Source organism: Cupressus sempervirens, chromosome 7, assembly GCF_028749045.1.
Source record: "Cupressus sempervirens isolate cs-2001-9-10 chromosome 7, ASM2874904v1, whole genome shotgun sequence".
NCBI lineage: Eukaryota > Viridiplantae > Streptophyta > Pinopsida > Cupressales > Cupressaceae > Cupressus > Cupressus sempervirens.
Genome location: NC_143124.1, coordinates 341333357 through 341357539, shown reverse-complemented (window position 1 = coordinate 341357539; position 24183 = coordinate 341333357).

Sequence of the window (24183 nt, the reverse complement as noted above, 5' to 3'; positions counted from 1 at the left end):
TGGTAAGAATATGTCTAAAAGTTAAATCATCAAAAAGATCAGGTAGGAAACCAATGAAAATAGGAGATGCATTTCATCAAATCCATTGATGCAAGCATCTATGGGAACTTAGTAAAAACTGAAAGATATTTCACTTCTTATCAAATTGCAAGGCCATAAAAAGTGTGATAATGTGAGACTAGAAGCTATGTAGGAACAATAGGGTGATCTCTTCTCCAACTCAGTACATCAGCAAAATTCATCAACATGAGGCAAAAAAAAGAACTAAAATATTGCATAATAAAATCAACACAACAAAACCATTGACTTCATTATTATTCATGAACAAGAATTGAAAAAAATAAAACACTCTAGCAACATTATCTACACTGAGAATTGTAAGGAAACTCAAGTGTGGAAACAACATCCTACACTAACCCCTTAAGGAAAGTATTGTGCAAATTCCTATTAAATTCTTACAATTTTAGATTTCATATTATATAAACAATAATATTTCAGTCAACCACGAATACAAAAAACAAATAGAGAAAGAAAAGACATAAACACAAAGATATGTCAGTGGGGAAAAACCTTTCAGTATAACAACCCCACCTTTTCAAAACTTGCACAATGTATTATGTTCAACACAAAAGGTTACAACACACTTGTAATGCAAGTTCTTTCAGGACACATAAGACTTGAGTGTACAGTAACAATGATCAATTGCCACATTTCTTCACATCTTCACCCATTATCAAATCTTCCAAAGATAGCTCTTACGCATCATAGGAATCTATCATAACCATTCCAGCCATGATCTCCTTACATACAATTCAATATGTCAATACGTACAAGTGGAGTGACACATCAACATGCCAAATAGATATGTACACTCACACTTAATTACATTATTTGCAAAAAAGAAATTTACAAAATAAATAATAAGAATAGAAAATATCCAAGGTTGAGACACCTTATTGCCAACAAGAATGAGAGAACCTATACCATATATTATTGCATCAAAATAATGGCTAGAATATATACTACATCACTATATTTATAAGAAATCATGTACCCAATTTGTGGTGAGAGCGAGAGATCTCTTAATGCAAACATATTCTTCTAAGCTAATAAAAAAAAACTAATTATACAAATGTATTGACTATATAAATGGTGCTAAGTAGGACTCCACCCTTGTTTATATCCATTAATGGGCACATGAGCCTTTACATGTCTTAAAAAAAGAAAGAAGTAGATAGGAAGAAGGAAGCTATAAGAGGATCTAAGAATCATTGGAGGCTCTAAAAATAGAAGCTCAACCTTCTCTAATAATTTGTAGGAGTTAAATTGTCATTATAATACATTTTTAGTACATAGAAAGCTCTAAAATAAAAACTGGTAGTTAATTGTTGGTGCACTATCACTTCTTCAAAATTGTTGATGCACCTCTAGAATAACATACCTTATGCACCTTGTGCACCTTCAGAAAATTTATGCAAGGTGCTCAATTCACCAAAAAAATCAAAGTGCTCTATTTTGAAAATAGTTTCTAGGTTTTTCTCAGATGAGATCTAGAAGCACTCTTGTGTACTTATTTTTCTCCTTTTTGATGATTTATACCCTCTTTATAGCCTAACAATATCATAGGCTTGAACTCCTTCTACTTCTTATATCTCAACTTGCAAAGTATATGTGTTGAATCTTATCATTAATAGTTTCATAAGGCGAGGAACATGCTCTGGTTCATGTATCCAACCTCTATATCTTTGATCTTTAGTTTAAATCAATGAATCAAACTTACATGTGACTCCTTTGAAGGTGAATGTTACCAACTTAGGTGTGATTTCTATTGCTACTAATAATGAAGATGCTACAATAATCTATGCACTTTCGCATTATGTGCCACATCTTTTTGTTATGCACACTTATGCACCTTCATCTTATGCACATCTTCACACACTATGAGGTCTGCTCCTTGATTTTTTCTTCTCTCTGACTGCATGATCCTTCTTGATTAGATACCAAGTGATCCAAATTATCTACAATGATCAAATGTTTGAAACTTCTTCATTTCTTTTTAACAAGCTTTTCTAGGCATTTTTTAACTGGCTTTTTTGAAGGTCTTCTGCTCTAAATTTCAAGATGAAAATTTCATTGGTGCTTAAAACTGGTAGTTGAATGTTCATTATTTTAGTGACTAAAATTAAATTTTTAGTTCTTCTTTTGAATAGTGTAAACATAATTTAAATTTTGAGGTTTAGCTCAAAAGTTATGACCCCAACAAGTTAAAGATGCCTTTTTATCTATAGAAAGAAGTAAACATTAGTTATCTTATGTTGAAAAACCCAAAACAAACCCAAACTGACAAAACACCTAGCCTAAACCACATTAAAAGAATCAAAATATTCAATTCCCCCCCACAAATTCCCTAAAATAGTGCACATGTGTGCAAATGTGCACATGCATGTGGAAAGCGAAAAAATGGTGGGAAATTAAGTCCATCATTCTGTGTTTATACATTAAGGGTGTGCACATGCACATCTTGATGGGGTGTGCATGTGCACCCTTATGTTTTTCCTAAGTTTCTTTATGAAAGGCATACATGTGCACACCTTGGGGAGGTACCCACATGCACACCTTGGATAGGTGCACATGTGCACACCTTTGGTGTTGTCTAACACTCTATTGTTTTGTTCTACAAGGCCAATGAGCACCTTAGGTAGTGTAGGGGTGTGCGTCTAGAGGAGGCATGGATAGTAATGAGAGAAGAGAATGGGGTCCTAGGCTTTTATAGGCCTAGGGTAGTTTACACCCTTTAGAGGTGCACACCTAGGCATGTGTGCAAGTGTGCATCTCCAAAGGAGTGAAGTGTGAACTTGCACATCTAGCACACCTGGACACCCCGGATGGGTGCATTAGTGCACCCTTTAGCACAAAAAGACCTATCTCTTTTTAAAAATTTTAGTTCTAGCACAAGATTTTCTTAGTTAGAGGACTAGGGCTTGACCCAAACTCTAGGTAGAGTTCACAAATGACCCAAGCCCAAGACTAGAGGTTTGGGAATTAAAAATTTAACTAGTAGGGTGATGAAGGGCCACACCACCCTTACCAACTCACAAACAAAAATAGAATAATATGGAGACAAACAGATGACAAAATGATATCATAGATATGAATTCTTCCAAAAGAACTTTACAAATACTTCAACATAAGAGAAACCCCAAATAAGAGCTTCCATAAGAAGAGTCTTCACACCAAGAGCTTCACCGAGAGCATCCACTAAGAGAACTATCACCTCTAGGCTTCTATACAAGAAGAGATCACACCTTGAAGGCTCACTACAAGAGCTTATACTTGAAGAGCTTATACTTGAAGAGCTTACACTTAAAGAGCTTGATTGTAAATGTACATATTCCTTGCTTAAATAGGTGCTTACTATCTAAGATATTACAAACACAACCAATGTGGGATAACAGGTAAATACAACTACCTCACAACAAATATTAAATTCCCACACAAATACAACTAAGCACCACCATGTGGCCCAATTAAAAAATTACATTTCCTTTGTGGATCACAACAAATATTAAATGCATGTTTTCATGAACTTTGCACAAACTTCTAAGATGCCACCTACACACCTTGATAAATGAAATGACAAGTATTTTTCTTATTTTTTGATTTACACCACCTATGCACCTTGAAAATAGAAATTCCCATTCCCCTCTTTTCCCCTTATTATATTTTAAATTTTTTTCTTCTAATTTTTATCACTTTCTCTCTCCTTCACATTTTTTTTTAAATAATAATTATTTTGATCACACCCCCTTTTTCATGATGCAAGATGCTCCTGTATCAGATGACCATGGTAGGAAAAACAATTTGTGGATTTGAATTCAAAAAATGAAGTAGTCGCTATCGATATTATTTTTTTCTTCTTCTTCCAGCACATAGATGGAATGAGTATATGTTGCCAAAATATTTTATTCTTTCTTCTTCTCTAGCACCTAGATGGAACAAGTGTCTGCTATTGAAAATACTCATTCACAATGTACTCTATCGAAGTATAACCATTTTCCTCCTTCAATCTTGTAGGATTTAATAAATCTACAATAAACTCAAAAACACCATACAAATATTACTTTTCATACCACACATCACTAACAAGATCCACATGCAAAGCATCATCAATATCTTTCAAACTGATTTCAAATTCAGCATCCCATAATTCATATAAATTTACCTCTTTGACATATTTATCTCTACTTGCCTCTTTCATGTCATCAAAAATGCATGTAGCAAATTCACTTTCTTGATTTCCAACTAAGGCTCTATACTCTTCCTCCATTTTTGCAGTCATCAAATCATCTTCATCTACTTTAGGTTCATAAGTCTTGTAATCTTCATGCTCCTCATCTTCTTTTCCGTCTTCTTCAACTTCAGGTTCAAAAATATTTGTCTCTTCAACTTGTTGCTCTTATTTTGTATCACATGTGTAATACTCCACTAGATCTTTTTTCCTCTCTACATCCAAAGAGTTGTCACTATTTCTTTTCTAGTCATGTTCTCTTCTCTTCCACAACTCTACTTATAATTCATTCATTTGCTTTTTCAATTCAAAGAATGGAACTTGCAATGCCTCTTGATTTCTTTCTTTAATTTTCTCAAGTCCAAGAACCCTCATAATTCATCCAATTGTAAAAGTCATCTTCTTCTTTCTCCTCTCCATGGTCAAGTCTTCAAAAGACAAACTTCATGCAACACAAGAATCTCATGCAAACTACATCACAATTGGCAATCTGTCTATACACTTAGCTGAAATCACAATCCTCATGCAAACTACCTCACATTTAGCTAACTGTCTACACACACAAGAACTTCTTCTTGAAAAACTTCACCCAACTCAAGGTCTTGGTGCAAACTACCTCATGTTTAGTGATCTATCCACACACTCAGGAACTCTTTCTCTGATACCATTTGATGAAGGGTGCTCCCCTTAATAACATAAACCATAATCAAAAATAAAGAAAAAAAAAATGCAAGAACAAAATATGGACTTGTTATTTGCACTATAAATGTGGAATTACTGAATTCACAAGTACAAGAAGCTACCCAAATGGGTGTCTTCATTATAGTAATTTGCAAGATAGTCCTACAAACTACCACCTAGAGCTATCCTAGAGAATGTTCGGGCCTTTCATAAATAGATAATTTGATGCCACCCAAGAAGGTTCTAGAAATTGAAACTTAATACCTATGGCCAACAAACCCTAACATTACATATAGAGTCTACCAAATACATCTTTGACAATTATTTTAGATATTTCAGGTCGCTCAACTTTGAAATACCATAACTCACAAACTGTCACTCTAATTGACTATTATAACCACTTTTCAAAAATTCTAGCTCATGATCTACAAGCTTGGAACTATGCAAGTGCCCTTCCATTGAGTTTTTGGACCTCATTCGGGAACTCTAAGGCCTCCAACAATGAGCCTAAATATTTTTCTACAAATATTTCCACCAAAAACTATAATAACTTCTTTGATACTTAAGCTAGAGTAATGAGATTTTTATGGTAGGATTATAACTCTAAAATGAACCTTCATGTTGAAAATGAGAACATTCTGAGTGCTTATGAAAAAAAACTAAAAATAGAAAGTTTCCATAAATAGTAACCACCCTATCTACTAGTCCTTATTAAAATAGAAAAGACTGAAATGAAAATATTTTTGAGTGATGCAAGATTGCTCTTACACCCAAGATGCTCCTACATTAGGGGTTCCCCATTTCTATGAGAAATGGGGTGTGTGTTGTGAAACCACAACATTTCCTTAACACAATCATCATCATGTAATTCATTTTCTTTGGAATCTCCTTTCCAAGAAGAGTTTTGGATTTATTGGGCTGCCTTCTAGGAAATCATTCCAACTAACTTCCATCACAAGTTCTATTAGAAGAACATATAATAAGCTCATCTTTCAAGGTAAAATATTTCAAAATATGATCTTTACATTCATCAAGACAAGAAGAACTTTCAACCACTACATCAAATTAAAATTTTCACACCTCAAAGGCATAGAAATATGAATTTTTTTATCTTTTAGATTTGTTATATTACAATAGTCATCTAAAATTTCCAAACTAAAACTCTCAAAGTTTGGAAGGAAAACATAATTATGCACAACATTTTCTTTCAGACTCATCATATTTCAAAATCCTTGTTCATTTGGATTCACACATGCTTTCTCTTTGTGTGGCTCTAAGGTTCCTTAATAAACTTCTTGCTCAGCTATAAGAAGGTAGTCTTATGAGAGTGAAGTGATTGTAATTATTGGAGCCTCTTTATCACCAGCCTCTAGTTCTTTTTCAAGTTTTGATAGTTTTCTTTTGTATTCTCTAAGGTCTTTTAGCTTGTGAAACCTATGACATAAAATTCTCCATAACATAGAAGAAGTATGGTCATTTTCAATGCTGAAGTTTATTTTCACAACATGCAAAGTACTTTTTTTTTTAGTGTTTTAAGAATTCTTGGAGCACTTTTTCATTCACCTAGATGATCTCCAAGATAGTAGGCTTAGGTCTCATATTATTTTTTACCTTTCTATATGGTGTGGTCATTGCATAGAGTCACAAGTCTCCCATACATGGAGATGGAATAAAAACAAAGGAACCAAAAGTTAGGCATTAATATTTTCTTTTAAGTCACCAATAGAGTCACCAAAAATCTTTAACTAAATATATTTGTCCCTCAAAAAGAGATGAAAGGAAAGACTAAATATTCCCAACATGAAGAAAAAGAAATACTAAAAATTGGATTGATAATCATACTCTTAATTGAGAGGTACAACTCCCTCTTAATAGATATAAAATGAATTAAATAAATTGATATGCCTTTAAACCAAAGATACAAAGGTGGTTAACATTCATTCATCTAAATAAAATAAATGTGATAATCAAGTTTATAAATGGAAATAAGGAAAGACCAAAAGCCAACCAAATGTCCACTTGTTGAATCTATTACATCACAAAGAAAATGAAACCTAACAATTTGTGTAACATAAGGATTAGTAAACCTACATACTCAAACATTCAATTATTGAGAAATAGAGATAGTAACAAAAACCTTAAATATATCACCATACTATTTATCTTAATCAGAGAAATCAATATCTTGACAAACATACCAAAAATATGATTTAACTCTTTGTTTCAAATACAAATGATATGACCATACAATCAAATTATCCCTATTATTAGAATAAAATTTTGGGAAAGAAAGTATCTCCCCATTTTCTCTACTACAATGAATACATAAAAAATATTCTCTCCCTCTTCCTTGGAGCGAGAAGACTCTTAGAAAGTAGGAAAAAATATGCTCATTGCATTGAGATTTTCACCATAAATAATATTTTTTTGTTACATTTTGGTTCCTATAACTGTTTCTTGGAAGTCTTTTTAATTAATTCTATAAATCATATTTCTTAGGTATCACTTTATACAACTTTAATATTTCATCCATTTCAAGTTGCATAGATAATAAAAAATATGTTCAAAAAATTAAAATGAACCTCATATGCATTCTTGGATAGGTGACACATCCTTGTGACAAAGTGTTGTCATGACCTTATGAGTATCATTGGTAGTTATGACACTACATGTCCAAAAGTTAGTTGAATTCAATAGTTGGATAGAATTTTATGGTCCTCACAACATGACTATTTTTCTGATTGCATATAATTCATGGTTGTTGGTCTACTTGATAGACCTTGATACAAGTCATTATAACTTTTGAATCCAACCATACTTTGATAATTCCATAGTTGATTGCTTAGAAATTTTGATTTTCGAAAAAATATCAAAAATTTAGAAAGATAAAAAAATTGGAGCTAAAAGTTATGCCCCGCACATTATGTCCCATGTTTTAGTTTTAGAAAATTTATGGTTTTTGGTTGTTCCTAGTAAAACTGAATAGTTGAATATTTGAACTTGAACATGCAAACTTGAAATTATAAAATTGAAGCTATGCATTATGACCTTTCAAACCTTTTAATTTTTAAATGCATTCATAGTTTGGGGAACTTGAGACACATTTGGATTTTGAATTTGAACTATGTGGTTCCAGGTTCAAGTTCAATATGATAACTAGAGGTTGTCATTATATTTTAATAGCCTTTTACTAAATATTAATAACACTTACATATAATAAAAAAATTTCAATCTCTCTGATGAGAACTTGGGAAAGTTGCCTCCCAACATCATATTCAAAATGGAGAGAAATCTAATAGTGAAAAATGGAAATATTTTCCCCGCACCAAGGTTGTTTTTCTAATACTGTCATTTTAAAATTGAAAGTTTGAACTTCTAAACTTGAACTCTATGGTACAAGGTTCAAGTTCAAAAGCTCTAGCTGACAGTATCCCAAGCATAACTACACAAAGCCTTTTTTATCAAAATTATTAATAAGCCATCATAGTGTTTGGGAAATCTTCTCCATGGGGCTTAGTTTTCAAAGTTTAAAGCTTGGTTGCTGAAAGTAGGCTAACATATTCAAAATACAATATCAATGTTCCTTCATTTTTAGCAGAAAATACCTACATGGCCTACAAAAGAGATAATATTCTTCCTTATAAAGCATTTAGAAGACAATTCCTATATCTTCCTATCATTTAATATTTATTATTTAGGAGTTAATTGATTTTCTTCTTTGTTTGGTACTAGTGTTTGACTAGGGATCAAATCTAGACAATTATTGACATTTGTATGAAGGAGTAGGGTCTCTAGTTCACTTCCTTTAGCTACCCCATTATACTTCTACAAGATTTCCTTGAATTCTTTTTTCCCTACTTGCATCTCCTATCCATTATCCTTAGGCATTTCTATTGGATCCTACTTTGGCAACATAACTATGGCATAAAGTGGGGCATGCTCCTCCTTTAGGTTCAACATGGAGTCTCTTTCTTCATTCAACACTACACTATAACAATATGTTTCTCCTTTCTATAATTAGATAATAGGTTCTTGTAAATTTTTTACCATTTTTTGTTATACAATAGACATTTGCATTACCATTGTGCTTAGTATCTACATTAGACTACCAGGAACTACAAAGTAATAGATGACATGTATCCATGGATATCTTCTACAACACATAAAATCTTCTACTTGTATACTCATATATTGATATCTACCCATAATTTCTGAGTTATTTGTGTGTTAATCCTTAGTAAACCAAGAGACTCTATATGAATAGATGTGAGGAATTGTTAGAAAAATTATTTTATCTACCATTTCTTTAGAAGCCACATTATATGTGAAACCTAACTCAACTATTACTTTTCATACCTTATTTTTCACCTTGCATGTTGTTCTAAATAATAACCTTATTTTGGGTGGCTCCAAAATTACAAGGACCTTCAAGAGTGTCATATTTAGCATTAATACTTCTCCTTACTTTGGATATGTAGGTCTTGAAGGGGAATATATTATTTGTTAATCATCCTCCTAGATTAGATTGAGCCTTATTTCTCCTCCTTGACTACTTTTCTCTTGTTTCATATGGATTTTGAATGACTGATTACCAACTTGATTACATGTGAAACATCTTACACAAGGGCTTATTCCTTTCAATATTCCTCTATTTTTTGACCTTCTTCCCCTAACACTAGCTTTCTATCTTGAATCACCTTGAGGTTTAGGTGTATTTCCTTTTCCTCAAAGCTTTTGTCTTCCTCTAGAATTTCTTTTACTACCATTTCTATGCTAGTCTCCTGTCTTGATCTTCCTTTCTTTTTCTTTGAATGCTAACTAATACAAATTGTGCACAATTTTAGAGTAAAAATAAATCACTTTATCTTTTATAATTTATTTAAGTTTTTAGTATCTCCTTGATATATTTCCACTAAGTAATGAGAATACCAAACTTTACTTCATATACTTACAAACCAAAAAAAAATTAATTTCTCCAAACATTGAAATCTCAAATTCCTTCTTCATTTCATCAACAAATGATTTTCATACTACTTCTTTTCCTCTAAATATAACGTCATCAACAATTTTTTTGGATAGAAGTACCTCATTATTGTTACTAATCTTCAAGTATAGATTACTATTATCATTTGTCCTCTCAAAAAAATCTTCAACAAATAATCATGTATTCTTTCATACCATGCTCTTGGGGCTTGTTTCAATCCACATAGAGCTTTTTTTTGTTTACATACCATATTTTTCTTGTGTATATCCACAAACACTTCAAGTTATTCTGCGTATACTTCTTCCTCTAGTATACCATTGAGAAATGTAGATTTGACATCCATCTAATATACCTTAAAGTTTTTGTAGGCTGAATATGCAAGAAAAGTTTTAACTCCTTCCAACCTCTTCACGGGATCAAAATATTCTCCATAGTCAAATCCTTCTTCTTGAACATATCCTCTTCATACTAATCTTTCCTTGTTCCTTGTAACTTCCCCTTTTTCGTTTCTCTTATTCCTAAAATACATTTTGTTACAATTACATTTTTTTCCTTTGTTCTAGTTAGTTGGGTTCAAGTGTTATTCTTCTCAATCTGTTCAATTTCTTCATTCATTGTCTATATCCAACCTTCATTATCTAGCGCATATTTCACTTATTTGGGCTCAAAATCACAAAGTAATCAAATGTATCATTTCTAAGCCTCTTTCTTGTCATAACACCAGATTATACATCTCCAATAATTTCTTACATACTTAGATAAAATAGGTTGTAAATCTACTTCTTTGTTATTTAATAGGTTCATCTTGAAAAATGATCTCAACCTCATTATCTCTTTCTCGTTGAGGTTCTGGTTCTAGTTCTGCATGCTCAATAGTGTCTTTCTAATGGTCAACATTGCATGTGTATGACTTGGCACCTTCTACCTATTTCTCAACACACACTATCTATTTCTTGGAAACTTATTGTTGCACTGGGTCATACCATATCTATTGGGAAACTACAACTTCTTTTTCTTGATCAATATGAGTGTTTGGAGCATCATCATCCACATATATGAATACACTATAATCTTTGAATTCTTTCTTATAATAAATATCATTTATTTCTATAAATTAATCATATTTCACATTTGTACTTTCCACAACTTCATTAGAGTGAGAGTGATGAAAACAAGATTGTTTGTATGGAATCTAGAACAATCATTATATTGTCAATGATGCCAAACCTGCTACACGCTCATGACACAATTGCTTGTTTGGTCTGAATGCTATCATTTGTTTGATTGATGAAGATGATTTGATCAAATTTCATAACAAGAGAATAGATGAAAGGTTGAGTTATTTGATATATAAAAGAAGTACTAAGACCAAATAAGACATGGATGGCATGTTGTATTCTTTCTTTACTTAAAGATGAAGTTGATGGATACACTAGCTAAGTCTTCTAGAACACAAAAAGAAAATTACGTCTACCAAGCTTGATCGAGTGATTAGTTGGTGAATAGAAAAGTTAGCTGAAGATGAGAAAAAAATTAGTTGTTGTTGAGTGACAATAAAATATAGTACATGCCAAGTAATTGTTAGTGGATGTTGAGAAACACATTGCATGCTAAGCATTAGAGCTTAGTTATTTTCTAGAGAGAACATTATCAGTTAGATCAAGAATTTGCTAATTTGAGTTGACAAAGTCAATTTCTTGTATATTGTAAAGTGTGTGAAAGATAAGCTTGATGACATGAAGGCACACAATACAAGATAAACAATTTTGAGGTGAATTCAAAGATAATTGAGAAGGAAATTCCTAGATGGATCAAAATGGAAAAGAGGGAAGATTCAATGAATCTAACCTAACCCTAGAATGGACAATTGTTATTGAGAAAAAAGAGACCTAAATTATCTTTATAAGAGCATACAAGGCTTGAAGAATTTTTTTGCATGTGTGAGAACTCGAGGAAGAGAAGGTTTCTATGATGTTTCTTCATATGGTAGTCGAACTATAGATTTTACAATTGGCATTAAAATTAATAAGGCTTAAGAGGATGAATTCTTGAAGGGTGAACAAGCTATCAAAGTTGAAGTGAATGAAGCCATGTAGAATGGGGGACTAAATAAATATCTATAATCTATAAGTGAGTTGTTATTTGTTATCAGATCAAGCCTTACTTTTACTTTCTAATCATTGTATCAGTCTAGGGTAATGCTTTGGATTAAGTTTGACCTAACAGTCATGTAATTCTTTTAACAAGGTGAAATTCTAATGGAATGGTCTAAAGTCCTCTAACAAGGCTCACTCCTAATAGGGTGATTGAAATCATTTAACTAGGTCGCATTTAACAATGTGTATTGTAGCCTTTAATAGGGTTGGCCTTTCATAGGGCATCACTTCAAAAGAGTGAGAATTAGTAGCATGTTATTGGTGGTTTTTCACAAATTTTATTTCCATGTCAAATCCTTGTGTCATATGTGTGAATGATTTTTTTATGTTTCATCTTTACATTCTTGCAAAGTGATTTTGACCTAGGATAGTAACCTACAAGTATAAGTTTTGAATGATTCAATGGATGCATGGAAGATACATGATAAGGAGACACATTTATGAGTTTTGGTAAGCACTAAAAATTTTAATTGGGACATTTGGAGATTGGATAACTAATTCACCCCCCCTCTTAGTTATTTTAAATTATTCTAACAATTGGTATCAAAGCATTTGTTGCTTGTGAGCGATAGTTTTACGTTACGTAAGCTAAAGATAAAAATTCCTAATAGAGAGGTACCCAAGACTCATAACTTTCCTACATAGAAAACTTTTGGTGAAGCTACATCAAGAACAACTTGGAGACCATGCACAAACTACAATTTCTATTGAACATGTTGATCTTGTTGGAACCCTCACTACTGAGGATATGGAAAAAGAAAAAAGAGCACAATCAAGAAATGTTAGAGACTGCACTTTCCCTAAGTTAATTTAAGTTTGATGACATCAAGGATTGTGATAGTGTAAAGAAGATGTGGGATGCTATTCACACCATATGGAGGAGAGAAAAATGTTTTGAGAGCCAAAATTGAATGTCTTAGACATAAGTTTGATGATATGAGAATGCAAGAAGGTGAGAACATTGTTCAATATTTCTATAGAATAAAATATGTAGTTAATGCTATTAAAGGAACTAAAGGTAGAATTGATGATGATTCTATATTGAGAAAAGTATTGAGGACACTTCTACCCATCTATTCTATTAGAGTTTGTTCCATACAAGAACTAAGATACATACCTAGTACTACTTTGACTCTTGAAGGTTTGGGAAGTAGGCTTACTACATTTGAACTCTCTAATTTTGATAACTTCAAATATGGGAATGTTGAATCTTCTTTCAAAACTAAGTTTTCACTAAAATAACCTAAAGAGGAAAAGAAAAAGAGAAAACATATTTCTAGTGATAGTGATATAGATTAGGAGGTTGTAAAATAGCTTGAAGCATTACTCGCTAGGAGATTTCATAGAGGTAAAGGAAAATACAAAGGTAAGATGGGTATCATATGTTTCAATTGTAATGAGGCTGGCCATATTTCTACAAGTTGCCCTGAGAAGGAGAACAATAAAAATAGAGACAAATTTAGAAGAAAAAGACATGAGAAAAAAAAATATTACAAAGATGAAGGAAAGAGTTCGTGCTACATTATTGAAGAGCAATCCAATGAAGGATGATTCTAATGAAGAAGAGGCAAGTACACTAGTATCTTATGTGAATAAGAGTGACATATGGATTATTAACAATTCTTGTTCCAATCACATGACTAAAGATAAAAGTAAGTTTAATTCCCTTGTGCATTATGATGGTAATAGTGTTAGATTTGGAAATGATGCACTATATTTTATCAAAGGAGAAGGATCAATTAAGTTGACATATAATATCATATGTGACAATACTTATTATGTAGAAGGACGAAGCCATAATTTTAAAATTGTGCCAGAACTAAAGAGTGCTAGATGTAGGGTTGAATTTGGAAATAAAAAAGCCAAGAATTGACACAAGGAGGGATGAATAACTAAGGCCAAAGGCATATTCAACTATCCAAACAACCTTGAAAGAGTTAACACAAGTGAAAACATAGCACATTGAACAACAACCAAAGGAGGAAGAAGAGAAAACACTTGTTGATTCATCAAATAATCAGAATACATGCCTTATTGTAAGGCCTTCTAGGTTATGGTCAGATGCAAAATATATTATAGATCAAAGATCCAACATCAATTTCATAGCTACAAATACATATGCAACACACTTTTCAAACTTTCACATTCTTATCCAAAATTCGTAAAGAAATTACTCTAAGCCAAACCACTTTATATATACTTCCTAAAAATGGCTTATAGATTATTCTAGAACATTACATAAGACAAAGTCCAACTAAACATGGTTTGGACACATCCCAAGAAAAGACCCTAACATAAATGTTGCAATCAAAATGAATCTCACAAGTCAGTTCGTAGAAATCATGCCCAAATGTTGACACTTGACATAAAAAGGAAAACTCAGCACATGAAGGGTCACTTGGAATATGCTACCTATAACTTGAAAGCTGAAGAGACACTCAACATACACTAGGTAACTTGACACATCAAGAAACAATTGGTCAACACTATATTGCTATAGTAACTCAGCATTGATTAGAGCTACAGTAACTTCACATCTGCTAGAGCTATAGTAACTTGGCATTTATTAGAGCTACAATAACTCAACACCCACTAGAGCTATAGTAACTTGGCATCAACCTAATGAATGAACAAAAAAAGATCAAGATAACAAGGAAACTTAGGATGCTCTTACATTAGACAACCAAGGTTGAAAGAGATGATTCTCTTGAATCATTGCGATGTCACAATATGAGTTGAATCTAACTTAGATTAAGAAATCCATGATGCATCTTCAATAGGCCCATTCTTCAACTTCACCAAATATTCATAGTAATCTTTTCCTCTTGTGCTCTTACCAGCTCTTTGATCCAATATATGTTTAGCTTCTTCAATCTACTTCTTAGTATAATCTTTTGATACAACAACTTCATCATCTTACTCATGATACCTATACAAATTAACAATATTGAATATAGGAGATATATCCATGTCATCATGTAACTCAACTTCATAAGAATTATCACTATCAAGATTATTCAAGATCTCACAAGGTCCAAATTTCTTCATCTTTAGCTTACTTTATGTTCCAATAGGAAATCTTCCTTTCTTTACATGAACCATCACCTCATCACCAACTTCAAAATCATGATGTTTTATAGACATATCAGCATTCTCCTTATACTTCTGATTACTTTGTTCCAACCTCAACTTCACTTCCTTATGCAAAGACTCCATAAAATTAGCAAATTATTTTCCCACAAGTGCTTCTCTTTTCTTCATTAGCAACATCTCTCAAATATGATATACCTCTATGTTGCATTCCAACAACAATCTTAATAGATGTTTTCCCTATACTCCTATTCACATAATTGTTATATGAAAAATCAACTTGTGCCAAAACTACTTCCCAATTACTTGGCTTATCTCCAACTAAACATAGCAGTAAATTATCCAAGATTATATTCACAACCTCTATCTATCCAAATGTCTATGGATGGAATGTAGAACCAAAATTCAACTCAGTTCCCATCTTTTTCCATATACTTTTCCAAAAATAACAAACAAACTTACTATCTTTGTCAGAAATAATACTTCTTGGAAATCCATGCAATCTCACAATCTCTTTAAATAAAATTTTAACAACATGCTCAGCATCTGATGTCTTCTTATATGGTATGAAATGAGCTATCTTAGAAAATTTATCCACCACAACAAATATAAAATCATACCCCTCCACTTTCTTGGGTAATCGAAAAAAAAAATCCATACTAATGTCACTCCAAGGTTTCTTAGGAATAGTAATAGGTGTATACAAACTAGCATTTTGACTTACTCCTTTTGCAACATGACAAACCCCAAAACTCTTTACAAATTTCTAAACATCCTTATACATTTGTGGCCAATAATACTTCTCTTTCAGCAAACTCAATTTCTTAACAATTCCAAAATGTCTAGCCAATCCACCACTATGGTTTTCTTTAATAAGATTCAACCTTATAAAACTTCTACAAATACACAACTGAATTTCTTTGAACAACATACCTTCTTGAATGAAATTTTCATCATACTTACTTATGTGATCTATCAAATTTGGTGCTCTACACTCTATCCATGCCTTAGAAAAATGAGGATCAACATCATCCAACTCTTTGATTTCATCAAAATCAAGAACTTCAACCTTCATTTTAGTCAACAAAGAACATCTTCTACTCAATGTATCAACAACTCTATTAGTAACTCAACTCTTGTGGTTAATTACGAATGCAAAATACTACAAATACTCAACCCACTTCATATATCTCTGATTCAATTTATATTGTCTTCCCAAGTATTGTAAAGATTTATGATTAGTATACAAGACAAACTCCTTAGGAATCAAATAATTTTTCCACTTCTTCAAGGCTTGAACAATATCATAAAACTCTTGATCGTACATAATACTTCCTTTTAGCATCATTCAACTTTTCACTAAAGAAAGAAACATGTTTACCTTCTTGACTTAATATAACTCATATTGCATTACCACTTGCATCACACTCAACTTGAAATACTTTGTTGAAATTAGGAAAATCCAATATAGGTAATTTAGCAACCTTTTGTTTCAAATTCTTAAAACTCTTATCAGCTCCATGTCTCAACTTGAGTTCCTTTTTATCTCCACTCACTGTCTCATTCATAGCATTGCAAAAAAAACTAAAATTCCTTATAAAGTTTCTATAGAAACTAGCCAAACCATGAAATGATCTTACCTCACCTACATTCTCTAGTGTAGGCCATTCCAAAATTGCTTTTACCTTCTCAGGATTCATCTTTAATTCATCAGCTGAAATCACAAATCCCAAATACACAATCTCCTCCTGCATAAAAGAATACTTTTTCAAATTAATCAGCAACTTTTCCTCTATCAACCTCTACAATACTTGTCTAATATGCTCATGATTTTCTTCCTTGGTCTTACTGAATATTAGAATATCATCCAAATAAAAAATCACAAGCTTACATAAAAATCTTTTCAGAACTTCATTCATCAACCTCATGAAAGTACTAGGTGCATTAGTCAAATCAAAAGGCATAACCAACCATTCATACAAACCATTTTTTTTTCCTAAAGTTATCTTCCATTCATCACTTTCTTTGATTCTGATCTAATGATAGCTACTCTACAAATCAATCTTTGTGAAATACTTTGTGCCACTCAAAAAATCCATTATGTCATCCATCCTCAGCATAGGAAACCTATATTTCAATGTGATCTTGGTGATAGCTCTAGCATCAATACACATTCTCTATTCTCCATTCTTTTTAGGTGCTACTACAATAGGTATAGCACATGGACTCAATCTTTCTCTAATCAAATCTTTCCACAACAACTCATGCACTTGTCTATTAAGTTCTTCATTATTTGCAGGTGTCAATCTATATGGTTCTTTTTTTAGCAAACTAGCTCTATGAATCAGATCCATATGATGACTTATACTTCTCATTAGAGGTAATCCATCATGCATATCCTCTACACCAATCTCTTTATACTCATTCAACAATTCTACATTTTTTGTTGGTACTCAATCAATACTACTAGCGGTCACTCAGTCACCATTGACTAGCACTCAGTTAACACTATTTTCTAGCACTTGGTTACTATTGACACAACTCAGTTTCTTTGGAATTATAGCGAAAAAAATCTTGTTCATTTCCTTTTCAAATTATTTCCCATTAACCATTCAAATTATCTAGAGTTTCAATTAAAGGTAGCAATATTTGTTTCTTTATATTCACCCAAATACTATATTGATTCAATCTTCCTTCATGTGTAGCTTATCTATCATATTGCCAAGGTCTACAGAATAGGATATGATAATAATCCATAGGCATAATATTACACAAAACATCATCAAAGTAATGTCCAATCTTGAACTTCACAAGGCATTGCTCACTTACGAATATCTTATACTCATCTTTGATCTATGAAACATGATAGATTTTAGGATACTTTACCTTGTGCAATTGCAACTTTGTAATAAACTCTTTTGATGCCAAATTTGTAGAACTCCCATTGCCAATGATTACTTTGCAACATTTTCCAGCCATCTTACATCTTCTCTTGAAAAGACTTCTCATTTAAATAGATTCCTCATCACTTCCCTTATTACATAAGGTTCTTCTCACCATCAAATTTTCTCCAGCCTTAGGTCCACTTGGTGAACCCTCATCATCTCCTTGAATCACAAAATTTATGTTACCTTTCCCACTTTCAAAGGATCTACATTCAAAAAGATCTATGTCCCTTCTTACCGCATTTGAAACAATTACCATGAAAGCCACCTCTAGGATAAGAATAACCTCTTCCTCATTAAGAAATAGTACCTCCTTAGTAAGAATTATGACTTTTCCATTCAATCTTGCATTTTTTGTCATTCTTCAACTCAAAATTTCCTTTATCCTATACAAAATTGTCAAATCTACCACCTTAACCATAAGATCTAGCTCTGCCTCTCTAGAATCTACCACCTCTACCTCTTTATCTTTGTTCATGCTTCTTTTTCAAGATATCGTCAACCTTGAAGGCATATTGGTATGCTTCTTCCACACTTTCCAACTTCACAAAAATTATTTTATCTTGTATTCTAGATCTCAATCAATTTTTGTACCTTACAATTTTCTCAACATCATCATTCACATGTCTAGATCTGATGTCCAATCTATATAATTCCTCAGTATACTTCTTCACACTTGTGTTTCTTTGTCTCAAATTTTGCATCTTTCTCAACAAGCTAACTTGATAATTAGTAGGGAGGAATTTTCTTCTTTACTTTGTTTACCATCTTTGGCTAGGTTTTGATCTTCTCGTTTCCTCTCCTTTGTCTATCATTTTGCAGATGCTCCCACCACAATGAAGCATGACCTTTCAACCTAGTAACTACAATCTTCACCTTCTTACTATCAGGAGTGTTTTCATACTCAAAGAACTTCTCTATATCTAAGATCCAATCCAACACAACATTGGTATCAAATTTTCCTTTATAAGAAATATTTTCTGTAGCAGTCTTTGAATTTTCCCTAAACAACACTATCAACAACCTTGCTTCATCTTGGTTTTCTTTACCTTCTAGATTAGGGTTTGGTGCTATTGCTTCATCATCACTTACATCATCTAGATGTGCTCCTCTCCTCTGGGTTGTCTCCATAGCATCTAATCTAGCTACAATTTGTCTCAATGTATCTAATATTGCATTATCAACATTTTGTTTACCTCAAACCATCCTTGCAAATCAAGTTCATGTAAGATCATAACCCTCTATAAGTTATAGGTCAAATCCATAGATCTACAACCCTACAACCCTAAATGAACCTCAAGATCTGATACCACCTGACACAAGGAGGGATGAATAAAGAAGGTTAAAGGCATATCCAACTATTCAAACCACCTTGTAAGAGTTAACATAGTGGAAACATTACACACTAAATATCAACCAAAGGAAAAAGGAGAGAAAACACTTGTTGGTTCATCAAATAATCAACATACATGTGCAGATGTAAGGCCTTCTAGGTTATAGCTAGATACAAAATATATTCTTGATCAAAGAATCAACATAAAATTCATAGCTCTAGATACATATACAATAAACTTTCCAAACTTTCATGTTCTATTCCAAAATCCCTAAAAAGATTTCTCTAACTCTAAGTGTAAACACTCTATATATACTTATCAAAAATGGTTTACAAATCATTCTAGAATATTACATAAGAGGAAGGTTGACCCAACATGGTCTAGACACATCCCAAGTAAAGATCTTAACATAAATTCTATGATCAAAATAAATCCCACAAGTTAGCTCACAAAAATCATGTCCAAATGATGACACTCAACAAAATAGGAAAACTTGGCACATAAAGGGTCACTCAATATACACTAGGTGACTCAGCACATGAAGAGTCACTTGGCATACACTAGGTAAGTTGGCACATGAAGGAACACTTAGCTAACACTGGATTGCTATAGTAACTTAGCATCCACTAGAGCTACAATAACTCGACATCCACTAGAGCTATAGTAACTCTACTTCCATTTGAGCTACAATAACTAGACACCCACTAGAGCTATGGTAACTTAGCATCAACATGTAGAATGAACAAAATATGAACATGATAACAAGGCAACCCAGGATGCTCCTACATCAAGAACTATGATGCTACTGGAGAGCTAATTAGCAATGGTGATCAAACTAGAGGTAATCTATTCTACCTTGATATGAACGATGCTACTTGTCTAATTGTATAGTTTGATGATGTGTGGCTATGGCACAGAAGACTATGTCATGTTAATTTTGGTAATTTTTTTGCTTTCAGTAAGATGAAGAGAGTCAAAGGTTTTCCAAAAAAAACAAACCAGGTAATGTAACATTTAAAAAATGTTAGTTAGTCAAGATTGCTAAATCAAGTTTCAAAAGAAAGACTAACTCTTCAAAAGAAATTTTTTAATTAATTCATATTGATTTATGTGCACCAATCAATATGCAAATCTAGAAATGTGACAAGTGCATTTTCCTATTTGTTGATGATTATTTTAGGATGATGATAATTATATTTTTGAATAAAAAATATGATGCATTTAAAAATTTTAAGTGGTACAAGGCTAGAGTGGAAAAGGAAAATGGTAGGATCTTGAAATGTTTGAGATTTGATAGAGGTGGAGATTTTACATCAAATGAGTTTCAAATGTTCTATAATGATGGAGGAATCAAAAGAAAGACTTTTGCATCTAGAACCCCTTCACAAAATGAGATTTTTGAAAGGAGGAATAGATATCTAATGGACTATACTAGAACACTCATGACAAAGAAGAATATTTCTTCGAAATACTAGAGAGAAGTTGCAAGTATAGTTGTCTATACCCTAAACTGAGTACAAGTCAAGAAAGGCACAAATTCCACACCTTTTGAATTATGGTATTGATATTCACCCAATGTAAAATATGTTAAGGTATTTGGAAGAAAATGCTACATTCTTAAGGATAATAGGAATGGTAAATTTCATGCTAAAAGTGAAGAATGTATATTCCTAGGCTATTTTGCAAGAAGTAAATCTTATAAGTGTTTAAATATTATTACTGAAAAAGTTGTAAAAAGTGCAAATGTGAAGTTTGATGAATACACAGAGGTACATGAAGCTAAACTCATAAAAGTACCTGAAGATTAAAAATTTTTTGTGTATTTCTAAGATGACATGATCAATGATGAAGTTGTGAACCATGTTGCAAATCAACAAGAAGTTTCAGTGACTATCGAGTCACATATAGTGAATGTTGAGTTACATGAAGGAACTAAGATGCATTCAGGTGCCAAGTTGCAAATGGAAGTTGAGGTATATTCTAGTGATGAAATTAGTGCACATGAAAGAAATGTCAAATTACCTATTAGATAAGAACATATGATATTGTAGTTGAGAGACCTATAGAAAAAATAGAGTTGAACCAAAATTGGTAACAAACGTAAAGAGACATCACCCTGCTACACAAATAATTGGAGATAAAGGGGCCATACCTATGACAAGAAAAAAGTTGAGAAGTTATACATCTCTGCTAAGCATGCATGATCCTAAATCAGTTAGGGATTCATTGGGAAATGATGATAGCAGTCAAATCATGAGAGAAGAGTTTAAGAAAATTGAGAAGAACAATACCTGGTCACTTTTACCTAGACCAAAGGACAAGAATATAATTGAAATCAAGTGGGTTTATAGAAATAAACTAGGTGAGAATGGTGAAGAAAAAATAAATAAAGAAAGATTAGTTTGCAAGCGGTATGCTTAAGAAGAAGGAATAAAATATGGAGAAACATTTTCCCCTGTTACAAGATTTGAAGGAGTAAGAACTTTGCTTGCTTACTCTGCATACAAAGGTTTTAAAGTTTATCAAATGGATTTAAAATATGCATTTTTGAATGCTATACTATAAGAAGAGATTTACATTGAACAACTAGAAGGATTTTTTTATGCAAACAAGAACATTGTATATAGACGAAAAAAAAATTATATGGTTTAAAGCAAGCACCAAGAGCATGTTAATAGAGACTTCATAATTATCTTGTGAAGATTCATTTTGAGAGAAATCATGACAAAAATAATTTCTACTTGAAGACTAAAGGTGGTATAGGTATTTTAATAGCTGAAATTTGTGTTGATGATATCAATGTTTGGAGGAAAAAATACATTATGGAAGACATTTTTTGATGAAATGATGCAAGAATTTGAGATGTCCACGTTTGGAGAGATTAATTTTTTTGTTGGCTTGGAAGTGTATGAAATGTAATATGGCATTTAAATCACTTATCCTAAGTATGTGAAGGAAATACATAAAACCTTTTGATTCACGGATTAAAACCCTATTAGCACACCTATGGTCACTAGATATTAACTATCAAATATTGATGATTCTGCTGAAATGAACCAAATTTTGTATAGGTCTATTATTGACAAATTGCAATATGTAGTTCATAGAAGACCTAACATTGCATTAACTATTGGGATTGTTGAAAGATTTTCAACAAATTCTAAGGAGAATAATTTGATCCAATTGCTAAAAGCATTTTTATATATCTAAAAGGAACAAAGGACTTTAATCTATACTACAAGAAAAATGATAAGTTTGAAGTGAGAGCCTATATAGATGTTGATTTGGCTGGAAATGTTGATCTCTAAAAAAGTACAAGTGGTGGAGCATTTTTCTTAGGTAATAGACTAGTTGCATGGACTAGTAAGAAAAAATATTGCATATCACAATCTACTAATGAAGTTGAATATTTTGTTGTTCCAGTGAATTGTACCAATATTGTATGGATCAAACACCTACTCAAAGGAATTAAGGAGGAAATTGGTGAACCTATTATACTCTACTATGATAACACAAGTGCAATAAATATATATAAGAACCTTGTGATGCACAAAAAGACTAAACATATAGCTATCAACTGTCATTACTTGAGAGATTGGGTTCAACATAAATAAGTGAAGATGGAACATGTGAATACCAAAGAACATATAGTTGATATATTCAAAAAATCTTTACCTAAAGGATTCTCGTGAGTATCTCAAAGGTAAAGTAGGGGAAATACCCCTATCCAGAGCTATTTAGGAAGCATGAGAAGTGCCTTGCATTAACTAAGATGAATTAAATATGTTACACATTGATGCAGTGGATCTTACTTTAGTAGCTTCTTAAAGTAATCAAAGAGTTGGAATAGAAGATGAGTCATAAGTAAGGTGATAGAGGGAGAACCTAATTTGTTAACATCTCCATGTGGAGATAACAAGTCTTTGAATTTTTTGTCAAAAAGGGAGATATAAGTAATGAGGGAGAAATACATACAAAGAGAGATAGATACCTAAATATTATAAGTACTAAGGGAGAAATAAGTATAGAGAGAGAGATAGACAACTCAATATCAGGGAGAGATTCTCCAAAGAGGGAGAGTTACACTATGAGGGAGATATGAAATAAAGAAGGAGATTCACAAAGATACATTACCCTACATAGAGTAAGGACACATACAAATAGAAGGAGAAAATGTAATACATTGTATTAATTTTCTTTTTGGTTGTGTTGTTGGTATTGGTTTGCCATCAATGCAAAATAGGGAGATTGTTGGAAACAAGATTGTTTGTATGAAATCTAGAACAATCATTATATTATCAATGAAGTCAAACCTACTACTTGTTGGAGAGGCAATTGCTTATTTTATCTGAATGGTATCTTTTGTTTGATTGATAAAGAGGATTTGATTAAATGTGATAAGAAGAGCACCTAGAGGAAAGGTTGAGTTATATGATATAGAAAAGAAGTACTAAGACCAAGTAAGACATGGATGATATGTTCTATTGTTTATTTACTTCAAGATGAAGTTGATGGACACACTAGCTAAATCTAGAAGAACATAGAAAGAAAATTTTGTCTACCAAGCTTGACTGAGTGATTAGTTGGTGACAGGAAAAGTTAGTTCAAGCCAACTAGAAAATTAGTTAGTGTCAAGTGATAGTAAAAGAAAATATATGTTGAGTGAACTATTAATGGATGTTGATAAAAAATAATTGTGCTAATC